Source organism: Vombatus ursinus, unplaced genomic scaffold, assembly GCF_900497805.2.
Source record: "Vombatus ursinus unplaced genomic scaffold, bare-nosed wombat genome assembly UNPS02000580.1, whole genome shotgun sequence".
Lineage (NCBI taxonomy): Eukaryota > Metazoa > Chordata > Mammalia > Diprotodontia > Vombatidae > Vombatus > Vombatus ursinus.
The window spans coordinates 23,053,181-23,075,102 of NW_020940358.1; the positions used below are offsets into that span (position 1 = coordinate 23,053,181).

Sequence of the window (21,922 nt, forward strand, 5' to 3'; positions counted from 1 at the left end):
AGTCCCAGCTTTTTTCATGGTGATAAAGACACTAGTGGACTCTGCTACATACCCAGTTTCAGAATCTCCAAATTTAATATATTGACAGGATAATGCTCCTAAAAGAGAGTAATGGTTTTTCCATTGATCACCAGCTTTCTATTCTTAGCCTTTTACAGCATGCTTAAACTTGCTATGGGTAGAATCATACTGGAACATATAAACCATGTAGTTGAGGCCAATGAAGGGGCCACTGAAGGCCACAACATCCACTCTGACTAAGGTGAAAGTAGCCCTGATCACCAAGAGCTTAATACAGCCAAATCCAATGACTCCAACCTACACCATCTAGTCTTAGGGACGTGGCTATGGCAACAGATACTGGCAGAAGAAGAAATGAGAGCTTCTCTATGCAATTTCTTAAAAAATTATTTTTACCCCCAGTTACATGTAAAGATAATTTTTAACATTCATTTTTTTAAAAATTCTGAGTTCCAAATTTTCTCTCTCCCTCTGTAACCTCCCTCATTCTCTGGAATCATGGTTGTCCATTGTGTTGATCAGAGTTTTTAAGTCTTTCAGAATTGCTCATTTTATTATAAAATGTAAAATTGATAATTCTGATTATATAAAATTAAAGGTTTTGCACAAACAAAAACAATGCAACCAAAATTAGGAGGAAAACAGAAAATTGGGAAAAGTTTTGATAAAAGCCTCATTTTCCAAATATATAGAGAACTGAGTCAAATGTATAAGAATACAAGTCATTCTCCAATTGATAAATGGTCAAAGGATATGAATAGACAGTTTTCAGACAAAGAAATCAAATCTATCTATAGTTACATGAAAAAACACTCTAAATCACTATTGATTAGAGAAATGCAAATTAAAACAACTCTGAAGTACTACCTCATAGCTATCAGATTGACTACCATGACAAAACAGGAAAATGATAAATGTTGGAGGGGATATGGAAAACTAGGACACTAATGCTCTGTTGGCAGAGTTATGAACTGATTCAACCATTATGGAGAGCAACTGGGAACTATGCCCAAATGGCTGTCAAACTGTGCACAGCCTTTGATCCAGCAATACTACTACTCGGTCTGTGTCCCAAACAGATTAAAAAAAGGGGGGTAATTGTACAAAGATATTTATAGCACCTCTTTTTGCGGTTTTAAGAACTGGATATTGAGAGGATGCCCATCAACTGAGGATTCATTGAACAAATCATGGTATATGATTGTAATGAAATATTATTGTGCTATAAGAAATGACAAGCAGGATGATTTCAGAAAAACCTGGAAAGACTTACATGAACTGATAAAGTGACGTGAGGAGAACATGGTATACAGTAACAGCAGTATTGTAAGATGAAGAACTATGAATGACTTAGCTATTCTTAGCAATACAATGATCCAAGACAATCCCAAAGGACTCATGATAGATAATGTTATCTGCCTCCACAGAAAGAACTGATGGCATCTGAATATAGACCAAAGCACACTATTTTTTACTTTCTTTCTTTTTTGTTTTTCTCATACAAAATGACTAACATGGAAATGTTGTACATGATTGCATCTGTAAAACTTATATAAGATTGCTTAATGTCTCAGGGAGGGGGAGGGAGTAATAGAATTTGGAACTCAAAACTTAAAAAAAAAGAATGTTAAAAATTGTCTTTACATGTTCTTTAAAAAAAATAATTGTTCATTTTTACAAGATTCACATGAATTGATGCACAGGGAAGTAAGGAAACAGAACAATTTATACTGCAACACCAACACTGTAAAAATGAACCATTCTGAAAGGGCCCAAATTCTTCTTTATAATTTCACAACACTGAGTTTTTGGTAGTGGTTCTCTGAAGCCACACTGATGTAGTCCTTAGTATATATTGTTTTCCTGGCTCTCCTTACTTCACTTTACATCAGCTCATGTAAAGAGTCTACAAGCTTCTCTGTATTCATCATGCTTATTGTTTGTTACAGGAAAAAAAAATCCATTAAATCTGAGTACCATAATTTGTTTAGCTATTGTCTATGGATGAACATTTATTACTCTGTTTAAATTCTTTGCCACCCCAAGAAGTGCTGTAATATCTATTTTGGTATATATAAAGCCTTTCTTTTTGTCACTGATCTTGAAGAATATGCCTAGCACTGGTATCTCTGGGACAAAGGGCATTCCAAAATGCCCTCCAGAATGGTTATATGAATTGCAGCTCCACTAACTGTATTAGTGTGCCTATCTTTCCACACACCCTCCAACGACGACCAAAATAAATTTTAATTTAGCAAATGGAACTCTAAAGGTGAGATCCTTTTCCAATGACTGACTGGACAGACTGCTAGAGGAGCTGAATCATATTGATCTTGACATTGTGCTTATAAAGAAAACCAGAGGAAACAAGGAAGTTGCAGATGAATGGAAGAACAGCTCCCAGGTACCTCATGGTGAGAAAAGAAAGGAATTGGCACCTTTTAACTACATGCTCCTTCTGGATAGTCTTTCCTCTTTGGGTTTTTGTGACAAAACTTGAATGATCACTCTAACTCAATCTCCTTTGTTCACTAATTATACATTTCATGTCCATAAACTGTGGGTGCCCCCAAGGTTCTATCCTAAATCTTGTTTTCTCTGTTTACATGCTCTTGGTAATCCCCATGGGTTTGACTTCCATGGGTTTGACTATTATCTGACAGATATACATACATATATATATATATATATATATATATATATATATATATGTGTGTGTGTGTGTGTGTGTATGTAGAGATACAGATATTCAGTCCCAGTTTCTCCCCTGAGCTTCAGTCTTCAAACACCTCAAACTTAAATCCCAAACTGTACTCTTTTCCTACTCCAAACCTTCTTCTCTTCCAAATTTCCCTATTTCTGTCAAAGGTAAAACCATTCTTCCAGGCTCCTAGACTTGTAACCTTGGCATTATGCTCAGCCAACACAGGCAATTGGTAGCCAAATCTTTTCATTTCCACCTCCACATGTCTCGCATTATAAATTAATTGCTACAACTGGGCAACCATGAGCCTAGTTTAGTCATGTTTGCCAAATGGCAAGTAGTAAATCTCTGCCAAATGGAGAGATGGCTGCCAAAGGCAAAACAGGTTAGACTATAAACTCATTTGTAAAATCTGACAAGATAGACAACTATGAGTAGTATAATCTCATAAAGCAGAAAGAGAGGGTAAAATCAGTTTAAAGAAGGTTGGAAAGATATCCAAATAAGCAAAGCTGTCCCCCAAGGCATTCAAGGATGAAAATGGAAGAACTACTTACAGGAAAAATAATGGAAAAGATGATTTTCATATACCTAGAACAATGTTTCACAGATGATTAGCCAGAATGTTACACTGCATTCTACAAAACGTTCAAATGTAGGGGAAGGCCTCTGACACTTTATATGGATCCTCTGTATAAAACCTATGGAGGATTTACAAGAGGACATGGACAAATCACAGGCATAACAGCTGTGATCTACTCTTTTAAAGAGAGTACCACATACACCAATGACATCACTGTGAGATTACCACTGAAGTAAGGACCTACATTTTACTTTGACTCTTCCAATAGATAGACCCTTAGGTCTCTGGTCTTTATCATTCATTTTTCCTGCAGTATTGCCAAAAAACACATTGTTTACTTGTTAATACATTTCTGAGAATTACATCTGAAAACGGATCACAAAGGTGAAATCCTGACTTTGTGAGTGTTGCTTCCTGTTTCAATATTAGCAGAAACCAAAGAACAAACTTCTATAGGCATATGGATACTTTTCTGATAAAAATCTAAAAATTTTCTTTATGAGCAAAACCTACTCTGAACAAGCAGGGGAAATAGAATACGTGCAGTTCTTCAAATTTATGAGAAGGAAAAATTGTGTTTAGCAATGATATTTTTATAGTCGGGTCTTGAAAATACACATATACACATACATATACACACACACACACACACACATATATATATATATACACACACATACATATATCAAACAACTATGGTTGGGGGTTGGACAGCCTGTTGAACAGTCTTAAGTTCATGGCTGACTTTTTTTTTTGGGGGGGGGTAGGATTAGGGGGAAGGATCATGGGAAGAATTTAGTTATATCTATACTTCCTCCAACAGAAATCACACCTCATGCTTGTTCATAGCTTGATTTGTCCAGGTCTTCTCACCAATCCTCCATAACGGACCTATACAATGCACTGGAGACTTTCCTCTAAGAGTGTGTGCGCACAAAAACACATCTTTTCCTCCTGATAATCTCTTCTCTCACAAACTGGAAGACCCCACCCCTCACCAAGCCTGGAATTTAAGACCATACAATGGGCCATCATCAGAATGCTATTTAGGTGGATGAACAAGTTGTGGTATATGAATGTAATGGAATACTATTGTGCTACAAGAAAAGATAAGCAGGATGATTTCAGAAAAGCCTGGAAAGAATTAATGAACTGATACAGAATAAAGTGAGCAGAACCAGGAGAACACTGCACACAGTAATGTGGTATAATGAAGAACTGTGAATGACTTAGCTATTCTCAGCAATACAATGATCTAAGACAATCCCAAAGGATTCATGATGAGAAATGCTCTCCACCTCCAGAGAAAGAACTGATGTTGTCTGAATACCGACTGAAGCATACTACTTTTCATTTCTTTTCTTTTGTTCGAGTCTTCTTGCACAAAATCGTTTAATATGGAACTGTTTTACATGACTGCACACATATAACCTATATCAGACTGCTTACTGTCTCGGGGGTGAGGGAGAAGAGGTGAGGGATAGAATCTGGAACTCAAAACTTTAAAAAAAAAACAACAAATGTTAAATATTGTTCTTGCATGTAATTGAGGGGAAAATAAAATATATATATACATGCTATTTGGAGAGTTCAATCAGAGCTTTGGGTATGAATAGTAACTACGGGCTGCTAAACTTAATTTCTAACTTGTCCCTAACCCCGCCACCCTTTAATATTGGTGATGCCTCTAAATAGCATATGCTGTGTCACAAACATTTCCTTCTCATCCTATCTTTCCACAAAACTTCTGTAGAGGAGCTACCCAATGTTTCTATAGGTCTTTTACATTCTGTGAGTACCAGAGAAACATTCAGACCATAAACCAGAAAAAGGAGGTGGGTATGTCATTTAGTGATAGTGGGGGAATGCCACTTTTCATACCGTTTTGTCTGTTCCTCATTTTTGTTAATATGACACAATCTACTTACATCCACCAAGTATCTCTTTAGTACTCTCTGGGTCACCCACAATTTTGATTTAATAATCACTTACAAATGCCTGCTATGTACAGTAAAAAATTATGATAGAACTAGGGATACAAGACAAAACAAAAAAATTCCCTACCTTCAAGGACCTTACATTTTTATTACAGGACACATAATATTTACTTAGATAAATAAGTAAATACAGGATGCTGAGAAGGAGCTGATTAGGTAGCAAGCTCGGGCCTAATAGTCGGGGCCTACCAGGAGTAACACTGGAGTCATTTAAACAGTCTCCCAGTGGGAATGTTGGCATCATTAAAAAAAAAAATACAGTTGGGAGCTTTGGAGTTGTCCCCTCTCTTGATAAGACCCTGTGAGAGAATAAAATGCCTTGGCTGCAAAAACACAGTACTACTCTCTACTCAGAGACAGTCCAACATCGATGGTGCATGGGAAGAAGGTTCCTTGCGACACAGTGGGGATAGGTGCTCTGTCTCTCTACTTGGACCACCACCCATTCCCTCTCCTTGATCACTGCTGGTGTAAGTGTGAGTGTTTGTGTACCCTGTTGTGCCACTGGACTGGAGTGCCCAGTCACTCCCACACCTATAACTCCCCCTGCAAGACTAATAAACCATTGTGGTGATCAGCATTCCAGGTGTCTCTCCTTCCTTGTGGAATCTGAACCCACTGGCTAGTTTAGGCAGCTCAGGAGTAAGTACTAAAAAATTGGATGAGGAAAGGCTTCCTATAGGAAATAAAGTAGAAGTATCAGAGTAGCAAGTAGGTCAATTTGGCTGGAACAGAAAGTGGGTGAAGCAAAAGTATGAGAAATAAGTCCAGAATGGTAGGCTGGAGCCAGACTAAATAGCTTTAAATGCCAGTTAAGTTTGCTTTATGGTAGGCAATAGGGAACCCTCAAAGATTCTTAAACAGAGGAGTTGTATGGCCAGACTTGTACTTTACAAAAATTGGTTTAGCAACTATGTGGAAGGATGGATAAGAGAGAAGAGTGTGGAAGCTGGGAAACCAATTGCAGCACTTTTGCAATAATCCAGAAGAGATGATTCTTCAAGGACCCTGTTCTGTGTTCTCCCAATGATGCTATACAATTGCAAATTAGTGATGTGGAAATGATGAGTCTATGTGTCAGAGAGCAGCTTGGGATTACTGAAAATAATAATTTCCCAAATGTGATAGTCTATTTTTTTCTGTGCTAGGAAATTCGGGGAGATAGAATGTTTACATAAGACACTATTTCAGCCAACTCCACAATATGTTGCCTATACTCCAATCATTATCCTTTTCTCCCCATCACAACAGCCTTGGATGATGCCCCTAAATCTCCTTGTTCTGACAGGTGAGCTTTCAGGTATCAGGCCTCCACACCACCTCCAAGCCATCTTGATGGCACTCAGTACCTCTTCCATCCTCCAGCTCCACTTTGTGTGTTGTCTTACCCATTAGAATGTAAGCACCTTGAAGGCAAGGACCATCTTGCTTGTTTGTATGTGTATTTCTCAGTGCTTAACACAGTGCCCAACATATAAGTGTTTTATCTCTCTACCTTATGGAACTTACACTCCAATGGGAAGAAAAAGGGTTGAGGGTCCAGGGAATGCTTTATGGAAGAAAGAACATTTGAGTTTGGCTTTACAGGATAGGTAAGAATAAACAGGTGAAGAGGGACACAAAGGGCATTCTGATCATAGGAAACAATGTGAGCCAAGTCACAGGGTCAGGTGGTCAGATGACATCTAGAATATTATTTTCAGTTTGGGCCCATGTGGGTGGAACCTGTATTAGGGTGGTGACTGCAAAAACAGGAGTAGGGCACAGATTTAGAGGATATTATAGAAGCAGAAGCAATAAAATTTGGTAACTTATTAGATGAGAAGTGAGGGAAGACAAAGATAATCCTAAATATAACACTTCTTGCTCTTTCTAGCACATGACACTTCATCTCTTAACTCTGTGGCTTTTCAATGGCTGTTCTCATGCTTGGAATCCTCTCTCTCCTTACCTCTGCATTCTCATGTGCAAGGATTCCTTTAAGCCACAGTTCAAATCCCACCTTCTGCAACATGAGGCCTTAATTTTTTCAATGAAATAGGAGCCGAGATCATTTGAAGTAAATATGAGGGTCTGGAGGTATGGTTGGGAAGAATGGAGAAGTGAAGGGAATGAAACAGGGAGTCAATGTAGAACAGAACTATTCAGCAGCAGCAAGGGCTGCCTACAGCAAATATTTAATGACTGTTTACTGAAATGAATGTAAACTAAGCTTTTCACAGTAAAGTTTGCTGATTTTCATATTTTTCTACATTGGTGCTCAGAGACTCTGACAGCAGTAGCCAAGAAATCAGATGGTGGGGAAAACCCTGGGATGAGAATTTGCAGGTCAAAAATGGAAGATGGCTAGAGTTTGGGGGAAGGAAAAAAGGACTATGCAATAGCAGCTTTTGAAGGATTATAGAGGCAAACCTTGAGGTCAAGGCCAGGTAAGAAGTTAAGTTGTTAGCCAGGAAGTTAACAATCATTTACCAAGAGGCTACTATATGCCAAGCACTAGAGATACAAAGAAAGGCAAAAATAGTCCCTGCCTTCAAGGAGATCACAATCTAATGGGGGAGGCAACATATATGTGTGTGTATATATGTATGTATATATATATTTATATATATGGCAGATTTGGAGATAACCTCATATGAAAAGCACTAGCACTAAAGGGAATTGGGAAAAAATTTCTTGCAGAAGGTGAGATTTTAGTTGGAACTTGAAGGAAACCAGGAGGCTGAGCTGAAGGAGAAGATTCCAGGCATGGGGGACAGCTGGTGAAAATGCAAGAGTTGGGAGATGGAGTATCATATGAATTGTAGAGTGTGTGGATGGGAATAAGGAGTAAGAAGAACAGAAAGCTAGAAGGGGTCAGTTTATGAATGGTTTAAAAAGCCAAAGAGAGGATTTTATATTTGATCTTGGAGGCAATAGGGAACCAAAATAGTTTACTGAAGGGGGGTAGACGTGGTGGTGTAACAGCCAGACCTGTGCTTTAGGAAGATTACTTTGATAGCTGAATGGAGGATGGTCAGAAGTCAGAATGCATAAGAGGAACCACAACAATATGAACAGGTTAATGGACTGAAGGCCATGTAAAATAAGGGTAACCTTATTACCCTAAGAATGAAAATGGGAAGGATGGAAGAATAGGAGATTGTGGTTTCAGAGTGAAACTTTAAAGTTTCAAATATGGGAAGTGAAGTGATTCTAAGAAAGGTGGTATTTAATGTGTGACTATGCAGGTATGTGGTTAGAGAAGGATACAGAAGAAGGTTGGTAGAGTTGAGGAACTGAGATCAAGTATTTAGAGATTTGAGGAACTGAGGTCAGCTATTTAGACAATACAACAGGTGATGGGGAGATGAAGACCATAAGATAGGCTCTAAAATCACTGGAAAAGTTGTGAAAGTGACCTGGAAGTAGGTAGATAAACAAAAAGAATGGGGCAGAGGATGGTCTACAAAGAATGCATAGATGGAAGGTTATTTCTAGATATGATGATAATAGAATGGTTTAGAAATAGCAATGGGGAGAGTATGATGCATGCCCACCTAAAACTACAAGTCAGGGTGAACAAGACGAAGATGTAAGGGATGTGACTTCAGAAGAGAACATAGTTTTCATTAAAGTGAAGAGTAGAAGCAGCAATGGTTCAAAGTTCAAGACTATCAAGAAAGTTTACCGACACAAAGTAAAAGTTATTTGGGCACAGAGTTACATGCTAGGAGATATGGATACATCCTTAATTACTGGAACAGACAGTAAATGAGAGGTTAGGTTTGTTGACAGATGAGCCAAGTCAACATTTATGTCATGACTTAAAGCAAAGCACTTTATATGCATTAATTCATTTGAGACTCATAAAAACAGAGGTTAAGTACTACAGATATTAATTCTTATTTTACAAATGATGAAACTGAGGTTAAAGGTGAAGTGACTATCTTAAAGCCACAAAACTAGTAACAATGTGAGGTTTTTTATTCTCCAAATCCAACACTCTACTCATTATGCCACTTTGCCTCTCAACTCTTTGCTACTTAGCCCAAAGTTGGTAGGGCTTAACTTTATTTAATTATAACACTATATAGCATAGCAGTATCTTTAACGGAAATATCTCAAGATATCCAATGGCATTTTTGTTTACTTATGTAACCTATGTTGTGGCTTGAGGGAGCATGGTACAGGGTTCAACTGAAGCAGACACTTTAATTCACAACCTGACAAACAAAACAAAATCTCTTCATAAAATGATTTCTGTCCAACCTTCAGTTCATTAATGAAGGAGTGCCTTTCTCCTACAAGTGTAGGAGAAGCTTATTCTAGGCATTCTTATCAACCATTCACTTTCCTGGTGCTAATGTGCAGATAGCTCAAAACAAAAAATTAAGTGCTTTCTTTATGTAAGAAATTGGGGATACAACAACAAGAAATCCTGCCAGTTCCCTCAGAGAGCTTACATTTTATTAAAGGGCTGCAACAAGTACACATATAAGTAAACACAAGACAATATAAGGAATGAGAAATCAGTAAAGTGAGGTGGGGTATTGGGAAAAGCTTTAAGTAGGAGTAGCACCTGAGCTAGCACCTGAGCTAAGACTTGAAAAAATCATATTTCTGATATCAGGAGGCTGGTGATGGTGGGGTCACCTGGTGTAAAGGCACAAAGACTGAAGATTATCAAGCTGAGTCTGGAAAATAGTAAGCCATGTTATCTGAAAATGTAGAGTGAGTGAAGAAGAATAACATGAATTAAATCTGGAAAAGAAGACAGAAGGCAGGCTGATAAGTTCATATTTCATTGTAGCTAGGTGGTACAGTCTTTTTCTTTTTTTTTTTCTGATTTATTAAGACATTTTCCACAAGATTTCTTCAATTAGAAGTTCTTTGAAATGATACCATCATTTTTTGCCAGCCAGAGAATAGTCATCAGATTCTCCCATTCTATGAATTGCTCCACAAATTGCATAAGTTTTAAACTGGCTATTGAATCTGCTTGTGACTTTGTCAACCTCGGCCACGTTCATCTGGATGGAACTGTGGTCCTTGGCCCCGATGATTCTGTTGCTCGTGGAGCATTTCCGTGGCACGTACAGATCCATGAACTCGCTGGCGTCATTCTGCATGTCAGAAGCTGAGGGGCCCAGTTCAAATGCAAAAGTGGTGGAAGAGAAAAAGGAAGTGGTGCAGTCTTTTTCAACAACCGAAAAAGTGACTCTCCCTATGGGTATCACCAGGTGGTCAATAATGAAATCAGACTGATTATATACTTTGCAACCAAAGGGGGAGAAGCTCTATAAAGTCGGCTAAAATAAGGAACTAACTGTGGCTCAGATCATGAGCTTCTTATTGAAAAATTCAGACCTAAACTGAAGAAAGGGAAAACCACCAGACCATATAGGTATGGCCTAAATAACATCCCTTAAGAATACAAAGTGACGAATAGATTTAAGAGATTAAATCCGGCAGATGGGTAGCCATGGACAGAGGTTTACAATACGATACAGAAGGCAGCAACAAAAACATTCCAAAGAAAAAAGAACAAGGAAGCAAAATGACTGGCTGGTGAGGTTTTATGAATAGCTGAGGAAAAAAGGAAAGTGAAAAGGAAAGAAGAAAGGGAAAAAATTCAACATAAAGTTTTCTTAAATGCATAGAAATAAAATGAAACAAGTGAATAGGAAAGACAAGAGACCTCTTCAAGAAAATTACAACATATCATGCAAAAATGGGCATGATAAAAGACAAAAATGTAGGGATTTAATAGAAGTAGAAGAGGAAAGGTGGCAAGAATATATAGAAAAACGATACAAGAAAGATCTTAGTATCATCAAGAATGATGATGGTATGGTTACTGATCTAGAGTCAGACATCCTGGAGAATGAAGTCAAGTGGGCTTTAGGAAGCTTTGGTTAACAATGAGGCTCGTGGAAATAATGGAATTCCAGCTGAGCTATTTAAGATACTAAAAGATGATGCTGTTAAAGTTCTGCACTCAATATGCCACCAAATTTGGAAACTCAACAGTGGCCACTGGATTGGAAAAGACCAGTTTACGTTCCAATCCCAAATAAAGACAATACCAAAGAAAGATCAAATTACTGAACAATTGTGCTCATTTCACATGACAGCAAGGTTATGCTTAAAATACTGTAAGCTAGGCTTCAGCAATATGTGAACCAAGAATTACCAGAAGAGCAGGCTGGTTTTCAAAGAGGCAGAGGAACTAGAGACAAAATTGCCAACATTCGCTGGATTATGGAGAAAGCAAGGGAATTCCAGAAAAACATCTACTTCTGCTTCACTGATTCCACTAAAGTTTTTGACTATGTGGATCACAACAAAATGTGGCAAGTCCTCAAAGAGATGGGAGTACCAGATCATCTTCCTTGTCTCCTGAAGAACTTCTATGTGGGTCAAAAAACCACAATTAGAACCAAACGTGGAACAACTGATTGGTTTAAGATTGGAAAGGGAGTATGATAAGCCTGTATATTGTCACCTTATTTATTTAACTTATAAGCAAAGTACATCATGCAAAATGCCAGGTTGGATGAATCAAAAGCTGGAATTAAAGTTGCTGGAAGAAATATCAACAATCTCAGATATACAGACAACACTACTCTGATGGCAGAAAGTGAAGAATTTAGAAGCCTCTTGATGAGGGTGAAGGGAGAGTGTAAAAGCTGTCTTGATGCTTAACATAAAAAAAACTAATCTCAATAACTGGTCCCATCACTTCCTGGCAAACAGGGGGAGAAGAAATGGAAGCAGTTTCAGATTTTATATTCTTGGGCTGAAAGATCACTGCAGATGGCAACTGCAGTCATGAAATTAAAAGACACTTGCTCCTTGGAAGAAAAGCTATGGTAAATCTGGACAACACACTAAAAAGCAGATATATCACCTTGCCAAAAAAGCCCATTATGGTCAAAGCTATGGTTTGTCCAGTAGCAATGTATGGCTGTGAGAGTTAGTCTATAAGGAAAGCTGAGCACTACAGAATCAATACTTTTGAATTGTGGTGCTAGAAGACTTTTGAGAGTCCCTTGGACAGCAAAGAGATCAAATCAATCAAAACTTAAAAGAAATTAATTCAGACTATTCACTAGAAGGTCAAATACTGAGGCAGAAGTATATACTTTCACTACAGAATGAGAAGATAGGACTCATTGGAAAAAAGCCTAGAGAAAGACTGAAGGCAAAAGGAGAAGAGGAAGGCAGAAGATGAGATGGACAGATAGTGTCATAGAAGCAATCAACATGAGACTGGACAAACTTTGAGAGATAGTGAAGGATAGAAGGGCCTGGCGTGTCTTGTTCCATAGGTTATGAAGAGTTGTACATGACTAATGACTGAACAATAGCAGATGGTACAGTGTCTAGAGTGCTGGACTTGAAATAAGGAAGATGAGTTCAATACTGCCTCAGATACTTACTGACCTTGGATAAGTCATTTCACCCCTCTCAGTCTCATTTTCTTCAGCTGTAATAAATGGGGGTGATAATAATAGCACCTAACTCAGAGTCCTTGTGAGGATATAATGAGATAACATATGTAAAGTGCTCTGTAAAACCTTTAAGTGCTATATAAATATTATTATTAGAAGCAGAAGTCACTGAAGATTTGGGGGCATAAGAATGACATGGTCAGATGCCTATTTGACAGCTATGTGGGAGATAAATTAGCAAAGGGAAGAGACATGAAGCAGGGAGTTAAGGCCTCAACTCACTTAGTAGCTGTGCAAAGGGAAAGGGAATACCATTAGGCCATGCAGAGTGGAGAAGTGTAGCAGAGTCCATGGGCCAGGAGGCAGAGAGAAGAGTCAAAGCTTCCTGAAGCTGTGCATATGGGCACATAAAAGGATGGTGGTTCCCTCAATAGAAACAGAAAAGTACATAGGAGGAGAGCAAGATAACAGGTTCAGTTTTAGATACTATAGATTTGAGATGTTGAGAAGAAATACCCAGCAGGTGGTTGAAGAATAGACTTGGGAGTCATTTGTGTAGAGAAAAATAAACTCATGGTAGTCAGGGGGAATGACCCAGAATGTAGAGTGAGAAAAACTTAGGAGACATTCTTGCTTAATGAGGATATATAATGATCTAGCAATACAGATCAAGATTCCATTAACAATATATGTTCAGCTAGGGCTAACATGGAAATGGGGGCAGCCAGGTGGCACAGTGGATAGAATATTGGGTCTGGAGTCAGGAAGACTCATCTTCATGAGTTCAAATCTGGTCTCAGACACGTACTAGCTATGTGACCCTGGGTAAGTCACTTAATGCTATTTGCCTCAATTTCCTCATCTGTAAAATGGGCTGAAGAAAGAAATGCAAAAGTACTCCAGTATCTTTGCTAAGAAAACCACAAATGAGGTCACAGAGCGTCAGACACAACTGAAATGACTCAACAACAACAAATATGGAAATAGGTTTTTCATGACTTCACCAGTATAACCAATATCATATTGTTTGTTCAAATAAAGTGTGTGTGTGTGTGTGTGTGTGTGTGTGTGTGTGTGTGTTTAACCCAACAATAAATGTTTAGTGATGGGAACTAGGGTACACTTACCAACCGAGTTTCAGTTACGGCCACACAGTTATGATGGCTCCAGAGAACATTAACCAGTAAGGAGAAAAACAGAATTGAACTGAGTTGTCCTGTGCCCTAGAGAAGGAGGAACTGAACCTATTCCATTCAAACTCATTAACCTTGATACTGAACCATCCCATGTACCTTCAAGCATTTGGTATATTCAACTTTAAGTACATTTTGCAAAAACAAAACAAAACAAAAAATGAAGCAATAACAAAAAAATTCCAACAGTTAAAAGGAACACAGATAATCTCAGACCAATGGTCTTTGGTAGCAGCAATATAGGAAAACACCGCCTGGTCACATGAACAACCATCTCTCACCAGGGTGGCACTAAACAGTTTAGTAAAAGCAGGTTAAAAAAAAAATCAGGTATTCTCCCCCTTCAACTGCTCATTCTAGTAAGTATAACTATAACTGTATCATTATATAAGAGTCAGGGGATGGGGGAAAACTGAGGTATGTAGGTAATGGCCAGAAGAATCTCTCTGGCACAAATCTTAGGAAACTCCGAAACTCTAAAAACAAATTACTTAGTTCTGCTAGATTAGTATGATCTAACTTGAGAGATGCAAACGTGTAACTCTCATTCTTGTCCAGTTTTTTATTTTTATAGCAGACCACAAAACTGACCATAAAATAACATACTAACAAGATCTTTACTTCCTTGTACTTAACTACTCTCTTGCTTATTATAAATTTCTCCACTTCCTGTAAGCATGAGAGGAAAATCAGGTACCAAGTTTACAAAGCTTCTACCAATGAGATTACCTCATATTACTAACATTTCTCTCACTTGGAAAACATGTAGGAACATAAGACCTAATAAGCCACACGATAAATTGCACCTCCAGAAAGAGTAATAGGGTCTAAACAGAGACAACTAAAACTTTATTGCTCAGAATAAGAATAATTTATAGAGGCTACATAATCCCATACAACTTCAATGTAGTAGATGGATTAGTCACTAATCATTAATGTTTTATAAGACTAATCATTAGTGTTTTATAAACACCCCCCCAAAATCAACCAACACTTATTGAGTGCCATATATGTGGCACTCAGAGTATTATGGGGGCACAAAGTAGTAGAAGACATAGTCTTTGCCTTTAAGGAGTTTACAACCAATTTGGGAAAGTGACACAGTTAACACAACTAAAAATGTATGGCCTTATTAATGGTGAGTTATCAATATGGCATTACCACAAAGTCATCTTCGGTCTACCAACAACTGTCTACAATTAAATCTTTTGGTTTATAAGCATTTAAAATATGTCCAAAAGATAGCACAATTACCATTAATTCGAGGATTCACTTTTTTTTGGTTAACAATTATTTACTGGATATTAAAGCTTAATGAAATCATCCTCACTTCATTCTCCACCCCTACCTGGATTTCACACCCTTCAGTCAACATCTGAAGGTAAAGACGAACCCAGAACTCTCATTTAAGGTTAAGGGATCTTGAAAGGTTCTCACTTTGCAATAAACTCATTTTTTATCCCCTTCTTACAGTGTTTATTCCTTCTATCACGTAGTATCTTGACATTAGTCTTCTGCTTCATAGTATCTATTTCCATTTATGCATGTTTAATGGTGTCTGCTTACAATGACATTTAAATGATTCTATCAATACAAAAATAGAAAAAGACAACTTTCCTAGTAAAAGGAAGACAATTCAGAGCATCTTCTATTTTAGCCACCATATCCTTATCTTAAATAATTAAAAAGCAGGAAGTTTGAAGCTATAAGTTTAAAAGCAAAAAAAACGGAAGCATTTGCATATACGGATACTTCACTTATGAGATTAACAGAAGCCAAAGTGGAATTTCCTCAACTTTTCAGGTATCTTTTTGACTATGGAAAAAAAAAGTTAAAGAGGCTTAAAGGAACCTAAAAGCATGTCCAAATTTGCTCACATTTCTTAAGAATATGACAATTTTAGTGCTTACATTAAAATGGCCCTAAAGCACAATGAAGTAGAAAGAACACATCTGGAAGTCAAGAATGTTGAGTTCTAGTCTTAATTCTGCTACTAACTAGTTGCGTAATTGTAAAAGTCACTTAACCTCTCTAGCCTTTATCTACATAAAATGAGATGGTTGTTCTTCTGAGGTCCTTTACAACTTTAAAAATTCTATACAAGTCTAGTCCAGAGTTCTAAAGAATTTATAAATTTGATTTGAAAATTTAAAATGTCTATGGGTTTGATATATTTATTGCATTTACATGAACTTAAAACATTTTACAGGCTATTGGTCAGAGGGAATCATTAAAAACACAGTTATCTACATTGTAAAAAACTGTAATAATAGACCATTATAATAAAAGAATATTCATCCATTGAGCAAGACCTTCATTCATAAGCTGCAAATTTGCTCAATCTCTGTAGCCTTGGGCACAACCTCCATGGTCCTGTTCCCTCATACATAAAGTGAGGAGGCTGAACTCATATAGCCTCTATAGTCCCTTCCAGCTATAGATGGTCCAAATCTTACTCTTACTTATTAACTTAAAAATTCCTTACAAGAATTTATCAAAGTATGCTTTAATTGGGTGACAAATGAAAATCTGTCTATAACTCTAGCAAGATGCTTCTCTCTTGGAAGCTTTCACATACTTTTTCGTAGAAAAGTAAAAATTTTTATAGAAAAGATGCTGAAGGGGATTCTGAGAAGATGGTAGAATAGGTCAGAAAATTTCAAGCTCTCCAGATTTCCTCCACAAACAAGATAAAATAGCACCTCAAGTTGAATGTAGAGCGCAAAAATAAACAAGAGCTGAGGCAGAGCAGTGGTCCTCCTAGGACAACTGTAGAAGACTCAAGGGATGGTACTTTAGCCTGAGTGAAGTGCAAATACCTCCAGGCTATCTCTGCTGGAATAACAAACAATAAGCCCTGGGGGCAGCTGGGTTGGGAGATAGCCTCAGCTTCTGCCACAGGAATTCTCATCTCACAGACAGTATGGGGGTATCAGACATCTGGGCAGAAGAGTGAAAGACCCTCTGCTGCCAAGGAATGGCAGATTGGGGCTGGGATGCTGCTGGCTGTGGGCACTTACAGGATAGTTGAGTTCCCAGTTTCAGTTCCAGGCCAGAAGGAAGAACTGAAGATTACAACCACTGGAGAGTCCTCAGAGAGCACGTGCATTTCTGGTATACTGTGGCTTGGAGGAGGAAAGGAGGGCTGAGGTTGGGCCCTGGACAAAGCTCAGAAAATAACAGTAAGGAGGACCTAAGGCCAGAGGCACCGTTCCCCTACACCCTGGGACTAGAGGTGATTATAATAACAAGCTGCTAAAAAATAAAAAAAATAAAATAAAATGAGTAAGTGAAGGAGAAAGAACCCAACCATAGACTGCTACTATGAGGATAAAGAAGACCTGGGTTCATTTTCAGAGGATACTGAAACCAAAAAGAAGAAAAAAAAAAAGCCTCTTCTATCCCAAGTAGTAATGTCAAATTGTCATATGTCCAAAAAGAGTTCTTGGAAGAATTTAAAAAGGACTTTAAAAATCATATAAGAGAAACTGAGGAAAAATTAGGGGGGGAAATAAAGACAATCTAAGAAAACCAAGAAAATTATGGAAAAAAAAAAGTCAACCAACTGAAAAAAAAAAGATCCAGAATCTTAAGGAAGAAAACAACTCCTTGAAAACTAGACCGGGGCAAGAGGAAGAGAATGACATCATAAGATACCAAGAAATAATATAACAAAATAAAAAGAATGAAAATATAGAAGAGAATGTGAAACATCTCATAAGAAAAACAACTGATCTGGAGAACAGATCAAGAAAAGAAAACATAAGAATCATCAGACTACCTGAAAGCTATGAAAAAAAAAAAAAGAATCCTGATACAGTATTACAAGAAATAACTAATGAAAATTGCCCTGAAGTTTTAGAACAAGAGAGGAAAGCAGAAATAGAAAAAAATCCACTGATCACCACCTGAAAGAGATCTCAGGATGAAAATCTACAGAAATATCATAGCCACATTTCAAAACCTCCAGGTTAAGGAGAAAATATTACAAGCAACAAGGAAAAAAAAATCAAATAGTGCAGAGCTACATTAAAATTACATAAGACCTAGCAATTGCTACACTAAAAGACTACAGGTCTTGGAATACTATATATCAAAGAGCAAAAGAACTGGCGTTGTGGCCAAAAATAAGTTACCCCGCAAGGTTAAGTATAATCCTGAATGGGGGGGGGAGGAAGGACATTCAACGAACTGACAGACGTTCAGGTTTTTGTAGCAAAAAGACCGTAACTTAATGGAAAATTTGACACATAAGATCCAGGAGAGATAAAAGGTAAACATCAAAGACCAATTACAAGGATTCAGTAAGTTCAAACCATTTATTTTTTACACAAAGAAATATAAACTGTACTCTTAAGACTGTAATTAAGTAGTTCAAAAGAAAGACTTGGGATAATGTGATTCTAACAAGCAAAATTGTGTAGGACAAGACAAAAAGAGCAATTATCTCATATAAATGAGGTGGGAGAGAAAGAACTGATGCAGAGGAATCAGGTGGGGGTATAGGGTTGGTAGTGTAGGAACTCTACTCTCATCAGATTTGGGTTAAAGAGGGAACATATATATCTAAAAAGGTTTAAAAGTCTTCTAAATTTATAAAGAAATAAGAAGGTAAGGGAATAGGATTAAGGAGGATGGTTTAGAAGGGTATGTAGTTTAAGATTTAGGAGGGGTGGAGAAGAAAAGGGAGGGACCCTTAGAGGAGTGCGTAAAAGAAGGGGGAGGAGGGTTAGGGGAGAAGATAAGGAAGAGATTCTTTAAAAGGTTGTGGAATAGGGAGGTAGTGGTTAGAAGTAAACTAGAGGAAGGGTAGGGTAAAAAGAGAGGCTGAGAAGGACAACAGCGAGGAAAAATAGGATGGAGGGAAATACACAAATAGTAATTATAACATTGAATGTGAATGGGATGAATTCATCCATAAAACAGAAACAGTGAGCAGAACGGAGTAAAAATCAGAATCTGAGAATATGCTGTTTACAAGAAACACTTTTAAAAATGAGAGACACACACAGAGTTAAAATAAAGGCCTGGAGTAGAATGTATTATGCAAAAAAAGCAGGGGTAGCAATCATAATATGAGACAAAGTCAAAGCTAAAACAGATTTAATTAAAAGAGAAACAGAGAAATTACATTACGATAAAAGGTATCATAGATATTGAAGAAATATCAATACTAAATTTATATGCACCAAATACCATAGCATCTAAATTTTTAAAAGAAAAGTTAAATGAATTACATAATAGTGAGGGACTTTAATAGTCCCCTCTCAGAACTAGACAAATCTAACCAAAAAATAAATAAAATAGAAGTTAAGGAAGTAAGTGAATAGAATTTTAGATAAACTAGATATGATAGATATCTGGAGAGAATTGAATGGAAATAGAAGTTAATACATCTTTTTCTCAGCAATATATGGTACCTTTACAAAGATTAACCATATGTTAGAGCACAAAAATTTCATAGCTAAAAGCAGAAATATTAAAAGTTTCCTTTACAGAATACAATGCAATAAAAATTATGTTTAATATAGGGCCATAGAAACATAGGAAAAAACTAATTAGAGACTAAACAACCTAATCTTAAAGAATGTATGGGTTAAAGAACAAATAATAGAAACAATTAGTAATTTCATTAAAAAAAATGAAAAAAAATGAAAACATCAAAATATATGGGATACAGCAAAAGCAGTAATTAGAGGAAAATTTATATCTCTAAGCGCTTATATCAATTAAAAAGAGAAAGAGCAGATCAATGAACTGGGTAAGCAATTTGGAAGAACTAGAATGAGAACAAATTAAAAGTCCCCAATTAAACACTAAATTGGAAATTCTAAAAATTAAAGGTAAAATTAATAAAATTGAGTGTAAGAAAACCATAGAATTAATAAATAAAGCTAGGAGTTGGTATTATTAAAAAAAATCAACAAAACAGATAAACCATTGGTTGATTTGATTTAAAAAAGAGATAAGAAAACCAAATTACTAGTATCAAAAATAAAAAGGATGAATATACTGCTAAAGAAAATGAAATCAAAGCAATTTTGAGGAGTCCTTTTGCCCAATTACATGCCAATAAATATAACAACTTATGTGAAATGGTAGAATATTTACAAAAATACAAACTGCCTAGATTAACAGAAGAAATAAAATATCTAAACAGACCTATTTTAGAAAACTTGAACAGACCATAAATGACCTTCCTAAGAAAAAAAAGCACAAAGACCAGACAGATTTACAAGTGAATTCTATCAAACATTTAAAAACCAACTAATTTCAATATTAAATAAATTATCTGGAATAATAGGCAAAGAAGGGGGACTACCAAACTCCTTTTATGAAACAAATATGATAGTGATACCTAAACCACGAAAGATAAAAACAGAGAAAGAAAATTACAGACCAATTCCATTAATGAATATGGATGCAAAAATCCTAATTAAAATACTAGCTAAAAGATTACAACAATACATTACAAAGATTATTCATTATGTCAGGAATGCAGGAATGGTTTAACATAAGGAAAACTATTAACATAATTGATTATATCAATAATAAAACTAACAAAAATCACATGATAATATCAATAGATGCAGAAAAAGCATTTGATAAAGTACAACACTCATTTCTATCAAAAACAGTTGAAAGTATAGGCATAAATGGACTTTTCCTTAAATTGATAAGAAGCATTAATCTAAAATCATTAGCAAGCACTATTTCTAATGGGGATAATTAGAAGCCTTCCCAGTAAGATGAGGTGTGAAACAAGAATGCTCACTGTCTTCAATATTATTCAACATTGTATTGGAAATCCTAGCAATAGCAAAGAGAAAAAAAAATAGAGGGAATCCGAATAGGGAATGAGATAATAAAACTATCTCTTTTTGCAGATGATATGATGATATATACTTGGAAAATCTAGAGACTCAACTAAAAATTGAAATAATTAGTAATTTCAGCAAAGTAGCAGGATATAAAGTAAACCCACATAAATCATCAGCATTCCTACAAAACATGAATAGGATCCTGCAGAAAAAGACAGCTAGAGATACCCCATTTAAAATAACTCTAGACAGCATAAAATACCTGAAAATAGGGGCAGGTAGGTGGTGCAGTGGATAGAGCGCCGGTTCTGAAGTCAGGAGGACCTGAGTTCAAATCTGGCCTCACACCAACCACTTGACACTTACTAGCTGTGTGACCCTGGGCAAATCACTTAAACCCAACTGCCTAACAAAAACAAAAACAAAAAAACCAACCTGAAAATACACCTACCAAAACAAACCCAGGATCTATATGAACAAAACCATAAAAATCTTTGTACACAAATAAATTCAGATTTAAATAAACGAAGAAATATTAATTGTTCAAGGGTAGGCAGGGCCAATATAATAAAAATAACAATTTTACCAAAATTAAACTATATATTCAATGCCATCCCAATTAAATTAGAGCTAGAAAAAATAATAACAAAATTCATTTGGAAGAACAAAAGGTCAAGAATATCAAAGGAACTAATGGGAAAAAAAATATAAAGGAAGCAAGTTTAGCAGTACTAGACCTTAAACTATATTATAAGGCAGTATTATCTGGTACTGGCTAAGAAATAGAAAGGTAGATCAGTGGAACAGAGTAGACATAAATCTACAGCAGCAAACAAATATAGTAACCCAGTGTTTGACAAGTGTAAAGACCTAAGTTTTGGGGATAAGAATTCATTATTTGATAAAAAGTGTTGGGAAAGCTGGAAGGCAGTCTTGGGCATAGACCAATATCTTAAAACATTCACCAAGATAAAGTCAAAATGGATACATAACCTAGACATAAAGGGAGATATCACAAGAAAATCTAAAGAACATGGAACATATTACCTATCAGACTTATGGATAGGTGAACAATTTATGAACAAATAAGAGATACTGTTATGAGATGTAAAATGGATAATTTTATTACATTAAGCTAAAAAGGTTTTGTACAAATAAAACAAACAT

The 21,922-nt window shown here is 36.4% G+C and overlaps 1 protein-coding gene and 1 pseudogene across 1 annotated transcript in view; both read right to left on the reverse strand.

The window, feature by feature from the left end:
- PTPN1 (protein tyrosine phosphatase, non-receptor type 1) overlaps positions 1 to 21,922 on the reverse strand; it is a 76,455-nt gene that overhangs the window by 39,982 nt on the left and 14,551 nt on the right. The window lies entirely within an intron of this gene.
- Positions 10,167 to 10,416, reverse strand: LOC114035094 (annotated as a pseudogene).